This window comes from Saccopteryx leptura, chromosome 4 (assembly GCF_036850995.1).
Source record: "Saccopteryx leptura isolate mSacLep1 chromosome 4, mSacLep1_pri_phased_curated, whole genome shotgun sequence".
NCBI classification, from domain to species: Eukaryota; Metazoa; Chordata; class Mammalia; order Chiroptera; family Emballonuridae; genus Saccopteryx; species Saccopteryx leptura.
The window spans coordinates 134,000,147-134,007,751 of record NC_089506.1 but is presented as its reverse complement, the minus strand read 5'-3'; positions in this window follow the sequence as shown (position 1 = coordinate 134,007,751).

Genomic DNA, 7,605 nt, shown 5'->3' with positions numbered 1-7,605 from the left:
CCCAAGAAAATTCTAAGCACGTTAAAAAGAGTGCATTTATCTTTCGGTCTAAGGTGGGCAGCAGAGTAGAGCGGTGCACAGGAGTCAGTGCCCAGCGGCTGAGGCCACAATCTATGCTCTGCTGCCTGGAGTGGCAATCAGTGGGGGAAAGGTGACTTTCTGCCACCTTAGAAGGCTAAAGTAAAACACTACCCTAACAATACAACTGGACACTGAAAACTTTTTTTTCTACAAGGACATTTTTAAAGTAGCAGAGAGGAAATGCCCTCCCCTCCAGCACACAGTTCCTGACAGCTCACCTAGGGGAAAGCAGGTGAAGAGCCCATGGCCCGGGATGTCTATGCATGCCCGACATGTGCTCCACATGGCTCAGCAATGAAGCTCACTCTAAAATGACCGGGGACCACAGAAACGAAGGGAATTGCCATGGATACCAGATTTTGAATCATTCATGAGTAATCAATTAGCAACAGAAATGTTCACAGCAGCAGACACTAATTTTTATGCAGCATAAGAGTGCTGAAAACATTTGTTCATTCAACAAATACACATGCCAGACATTTAACCTTGTTTTCAAGGAGCTTACATTCTAGTGAGATGAATAAAATGGAAAAAACATAATTTCAGAAATAAAATATATATGCTTATCAGAGGAATTTATTTTGAAAACAAGAAACCATTTTCAATCTAAACATCATTTTAATATGTTTTAAAGCTAAGCTCATGCAAAAATAAATAAATAAATAAAACCTGGTGGCACAGTAGAAGAGCACTGGACTGGGACGCAGAGGACTCAAGTTCGAAACCCTAAGATCGCCAGCTTGAGCGTGGGCTCACCAGCTTGAGCACGGGGTTGCTGGCTTGAGCGTGGGATCATAGACATGAGCCCATGGTCACTGGCTAGAGCAAGGGGTCACTCACTCTGCTGTGGCCCCCCAGTCAAGACACATATGAGAAAGAAATCAGTGAACAACTAATGCTTCATATCTCTCTCCATTCCTGTCTGTCTCTCTTGCTATAAAACAACAACAAGAAAAAAACTTTGATTCTTATAATCCTTAAGTATTTTTATTCTTTACTGATTTTTTAATATCTCCCTACTTTTAAAATAGAGGATTTAAATAGGCTTACAATTAAAAATATATAAATACAACATGGTACAAAAATGCAACTGCTGAAAATGATGACTTTATTTTATAATTTATCATGATTTGGTTAAGTTAAAAATAAAGGAAAAGTAGAATTACTATAGAGCCTCTGCTGGCTAAAAACCATGCATTAATCTATATGTGTATACATACACATATACATTTTATACATTATACACATGCAAATTAGTTTCAATTATAAATCTTTTTTTTTTTTTTACAGAGACAGAGAGAGGGATAGACAGACAGGAATGGAGAGAGATGAGAAGCATCAATTATAAGTTTTTTGTTGTGACACCTTAGTTGTTCATTGATTGCTTTCTCATATGTGCCTTGACTGTGGGCCTTCAGCAGACCAAGTAACCCCTTGCTCGAGCCAGAGACCTTGGGTCCAAGCTGGTGAGCTTTGCTCAAACCAGATGAGCCCATGCTCAAGCTGGAGACCTCGAGAGTTTCGAACCTGGGTCCTCCACATCCCAGTCCAACGCTCTATCCACTACGCCACCACCCAGTCAGGCTATAAATCATTTTTATGTCATGTCATCTCACAAGCCTGAAGTTAAAAATGTGTGTGTTCATATACATCTTGTGCAAATGTAAATGTGTGTTAATAGCAGCTTTGGGTGGTGAGAGTATGTGATGTCCTCTTTCTTCTACTCACATTTCTAAATTTCTATAATCACAACAGATTTCAGCTTAAACATTTTGCATTTTCCCTCCTCTCACCAGACAGACACCAGAAAATAGTGTGAGCTAGTGTGGAAATGAATGAACGGCCTGTCCCATGACCTGGCCAGAGAGCCACAGATCCCTGCCCTTAGGGGGTCCAGCAGTTACTGTGTCCCCTGGGCACACCTGGAGGGGCCCTGGCTGTGCCTGCTAGACACTCCCAGGTGCTGTTCATGGACACCTGTCCCTGTGCTCCACTCTGCTGATGCCAGAGCTGACCAGCATGGCCATGGACTACAGGCTAAGGCTCCCACTGCACCTGGCTGAGTCAGGGCCAGGAGAGCAAAACCCACACCCGCAGGGGAACCAGCATGTCTGGTGTCCCTGGCAGAGAGGAAAGAAGGCAAATCATGGCTGCACTCTCAACAGAAAAACACGCCACTTCAATGCAACAGAAAAGAAACAGCATAAGCAACAACAATTAACAGAAAATGCAGTCAAATAACAAAAAAAGAACAAAGGAAACTATATTTGAAAATCCATGATATGAAAATCCAGGATAATGCATGTCTCAGTCACCAAAGTGAAGTAAAAACTTATGGGTAATGGGATTTTTACCACCCAACATAAAGGAAGCAAGCCTCGAGCTCTACAGAAACCGACTCGGCTTGCTTTTGCTTTCTGCACACAGAGGTGTTTCACAATTGGTCTTTGTTATACTGCTATTCCAGACAAGCTGACATCTGGAATTAAAAATACTGCACTTGAAGTTCTATGATTAGCATTTTAATATTATATATTAAATAAGGAATAAACTGAAAAGGTTTAATTAACTTAATAAAGAAGACATCACAATAAAGAACTACATGGTAATTTGATGCTTGTATCATAAATTAATATTCCAAACTACATTTTGCACTCCAAATTCTAGCTGTGAATTTCATAGGACCAAACTTATACCTTCAGTGGGGACCCTGTTGAAAATGTCCAGCTTCATTCTCCATATTCAAAGAACGTGTGTTAAATAGTTTCTGCTTTGGAAATTGGCCATTTCCCTGAAGTTTCAGAAATGTGGTCATTTTTACTAACTCCTGCATGACCGAGTTCTGTTCTGCCAGGGCTTGTTCTGCGGGACAGTGGGAGCCACAGGGGAACAGCAGATGCCCAGAGAGGAGGGACAGCCACTGGAAGCCAGTGCTCTGTCCTGGGGCCCCGCATCTTATTCTTCCTCGCAGGGCTGCTAAGCATCCCTAGCTGAGGAACACCTGTCTGCTCATGAGAGGAAACCCTTCATTGCTCCCCACACGACTGAGGAGCTAGCCTGCTTCCCGCATCACCATCTCTTAAGAACAGGCATGGCTTCCCTCAGCCTCCTGCAGCCATTCTGCCACTGAGGCCACCTGCAGAACTCATCTAAAGACAGTCATCTGTCTCCTAAAAACAAATCAACACACGGATATCTATCAGATACCCAAGGTGTGCAGATGCTAAAGAAGTGTCTCAGCTGTCCAATCGGACTGAAGGGAAGGACTTAACCTCCATGGCACCGGAAGCCCCGGCTGTCTGTTGTCTCGGGAGTCAGCCTAAATGGGGAGACACCAGCAGGGACGGCAGACACATGCAGAGACTTTGAGGGTGAACATTCTTCCAGATGGCACTAAGTGCCTTGCTCCCCCTCGGCACCAGCACCTTACATTTCAGAGGCTACAGAACCTTCTCCTCATTCACGGAATACATCTTCTGCATGGTACTATTTTCTAAGATGTTTTAATGCCATAGGTTTAGAATATAAATAAGTCAGTGTGCTGAGATTAGCTTATGCCCTTATTACTTCAACAGTGTTTTTTGTTGCATCCACCGGGTACGAGAACAAACATTGGAGACTTTCAGGAGTTTGGATGTTACTTTATTGACCAGTTTAACCTGTGCAGGGGCGAACTCCCAAGATGTCCGGAGACACCGTGCTCACAAGGAGCTGCAAATGGAAGCCGCACCTGGCGCTTACAGCCAGGTCCTTCTATATCCTAAGTGAGCAAGCATAATACAGAAGCAGATGTAGCAGTTTAGCTATTGGCTAGGGAGGTGGCACGCAGCATAGCAACAGGGGCTGGCATAGCAACAGGAGCCAGTTTTAGCTTAGTGGCGAATTTCAAACATAAACTTCTGATAAGGGTCTCTGACCTTCTTTGTTCTCAGGCTCACAGGGGCCATATCAGCATTCCCTGTTCCTTCAATAGTTACACTCTTGGCAGCCCCAGAATATCAGTACTCCTTGAATCTAACATTCCCCCATCTCTTTTGGGCATAAATCAAACCCTTGATTCTTTATTAGTGGGGAGACTGGTATAAGGCTGGGGCTCATGAGAATTTTCTACTTTAGCTGTAGCTATAAGCTAATTGGGTCAGGAGTCCTCCTTAGTATGTGCTGGCACGCTGATAGTGTGCCCTTAGTACTACAAGCTTTATGGACTAATTTCTTTCTGCCTTGCATTTTTCTTCTCTGTACTAACTTCTTACAACTTGCACAAACCTTCTGCAACTTACACAAACCTTCTGCAACTTACATAAACCTTCAATTTTTATGCACTTTCTTATCCAGAAATAACTGGCCTTCATAACAACTTGCTTTTCCTTTTTCTTTTCAAAAGTACCTCTACACCTTATACCTTCTATTATCAAAACCATACAATTCCTTTCTAACTAATCAAAATTCTTAATTCCTAAAAACCTTAACATTTAGTTACAATTAAGTTGACTTTCTTTTTATCCTAGTTTCCCTTTTCCTAAAGCCTGATTAAAAGAGTCCTTAGTTTTGTTTTGTTTTTTACTCTAGGCATTAGCCATGTGTGGACCAGTTAACTTTTGGTTTGTGGCCGAAACAGGGCATGCTGTCCTTCTTCTAGGTTCCTATTCTTTAATCTGTTTTCAAGTATCTTGATATTCTCTCTAATTACTCTAGAGTGGTTAGTGTAAAAACAACATTCTTCTTTTAAAATAGCACACAGTCCTCCTTGCTCAAGGAGGAGGAGGTCTAGCCCTCTCCTATTCTGAAGGGCTACCTTGCTTCTCGAGTCTATTTGCTTCTCGAGGTATATTACCTGGTTTAGGTGGACTCCATTGAAATTCACTGACTAGGGTCTCACAACCCTACTTTTTACAAAAATAATCTGAGTGAGACCCGCATATGTGACGCTGTTCGAAAGGGGGTTTGGGGCAAGCAGAGTGTGGAGTATACTATAAAGCCCTATTTTTTTTTACATTGGGGTTACACCTATTACCTAAGGTGTATGAGCTAGGCAAATCATCAGCGAGAGGGCTCCTGGCTGACAGAATGTCTCCAAGCTGCTGGTGAATCACAGAACTTGTCTTCAAAGAACTTTGATAAGTCAGCTTGGGGAGTTATGGGGTTGTTATTATCCCAGGTGTTATTCTGTGCTATAACTGTGCTATCTGCTGTCCTGATTAAAACCTATTTCTACAACTCTAGTCCCTTGCTGGGTAACCAATAAAAAGTCATCAGTCCTAAGTGGAGGAGAAGGTGAGCTTTAGAGGCTCTCTAGGGGTCCGCTTGACTTGCCATCTCCGAGATCCTTCATCAGGTGGTTGGGCCAGCTTCACGTGGGAGAGGTGGATCCAGTAGGGCTTTTCAGCTACCTTAATAGCTGTGGGTGTGCTCAGGATCACCTGGAACGGTCTATTCTACCACAGCTCAAGGTTGCCTCATCAGTGGTTGAGAATCTACACCTACTGTCTAGGCTCCGGTGGCTCCAGTAGTTGGGAGCTGTGTTCTGCATTCAATTGGGCTGATCTCTGGAGGGCCTGCACCTCGCTTCTGGTGTGTTGCAGGGCATGCAAGGACTTGAGGAAATCATGATTAGAAATCTCTAGTTCCCCTCTGGTCAATCGAGGTACAAGGGGCACAGGTTGCCCAAATAAAATTTCATAAGGGGTCCATTTATTGAGATAGGGGGTACATCTGGTTCTAAAAAGGGCGAAAGGGAGGAGCTCAACCTAGTTTTCACCAATCTCCCCTTTCAGCTTAATTATAGTTTCCTTCAGAGTCCTGTTCATTCTTTCTACCTGTCCTGAACTTTGGGGCCTATAAGTGCAATGCAATTTCCAATTAATACCTAACTTAGTGGCTAATTCTTGAGATATCCTGGATATGAATGCAGGTCCATTGTCTAATCCTAAGGCTAGGGGAATGCCATATCTAGGTATGATTTCCCTTAATAAGACTTTACAGACTGTGGAAGCAGCTTCTCCTCACGTGGGGAATGTTTCCACCTATCCTGAGAAGGTGTCTAATAATACTAATATATGCTTTTTTTTTTTTTTTTTGTATTTTTCTGAAGCTGGAAACGGGGAGAGACAGTCAGACAGACTTCCGCATGCGCCCGACCGAGATCCACCCGGCACGCCCACCAGGGGTGACGCTCTGTCCACCAGGGCGCGATGCTCTGCCCCTCCCGGGTGTCACTCTGCCGCAACCAGAGCCACTCTAGCACCTGGGGCAGAGGCCAAGGAGCCATCCCCAGCGCCTGGGCCATCTTTGCTCCAATGGAGCCTTGGCTGCGGGAGGGGAAGAGAGAGACAGAGAGGAAGGAGGGGGGTGGAGAAGCAAATGGGTGCTTCTCCTATGTGCCCTGGCTGGGAATCGAACCCGGGTCCCCCGCACGCCAGGCCAATGCTCTACCGCTGAGCCAACCAGCCAGGGCCCTAATAGATACTTATAACCTGACTTCCCAGGGGTCATCTCTGTGAAATCTATTTCCTACACTTCTCCCAGAGCTTTCCCCTGATACCTCACAAAGGGGGTAGCTTCTTATTCTGCGCATTTACTCTGGCACAGATGCTGCACCTCAAGACAATGGAGTGGACAATATACCTGGTGTTGGGCCCTACATAATACTTCCTGATAAGTTGTTCTAGCTTTTTGTCCTAGATGGGTACTAGTATGAATACTTCCTACTATTTCTCTTACTATTCCCTGGGGTAAATAGAGCTGGGAGTCAGGAAGCTCTATCTATCCCTGCTAATTTTTCTTCCCTTTTAACTGTATCCCTTCCTGCTCTTCTTCTGGGGAATATCTAGGATCCGGAAGTAGCATTGGCTTAGGCAGCAATGGAAGAAGGCTTTCTTGTGACCTAGTGGCTGCCTCTCTTGCAGCTGAGTCTGCTAGGTTGTTACCCTTTACAATAGGTGAGTCCCCTCTCTGGTGTCCTTTGCAGTGGATGATGGCAACTTTGGTAGGTAGCCAAATGGCATTTAGGAGGGCAAGAATTTTATTGCAATTTTTAATGTCTTTTCCCCCTGCTGTCAGTAAGCCTCTCTCCTTGTATATGGCTCCGTGGACATGGGCAGTGGCGAATGCATACCGGCTGTCAGTGTAGATGTTGGCAACTTTTCCCTCTGCTATCTGTAAGGCTCAGGTTAGTCCTATTAGCTCTGCCTTTTGTATAGATGTTCCTGCGGGCAGTGCTTTCTGCCACAGGGCCTTATTTTCCATGGTCACTGCTTCCCTTGCATGTCGCTGTCTATCCTTAATAAAACTGCTCCCGTCAGTAAAGAGGGTCAGGTCTGCCTTCCCGTATGCTTGATCCCTTAAGTCCCGGGCGGGAGCCAGTCACTGTGTCAAGGATTTGTTTGCAACTGTGGACCAAAGTGGAGTCGCTCGGTTCAGGGCAGCAGTTTTGAGGAACTGTACAGATGGAGGGTTCAGCAGCTGAGCCTGATGCTACGTTAGCCGCACATTAGATAGCCACCTGTCAGGAGGTGCTCGCAGCAC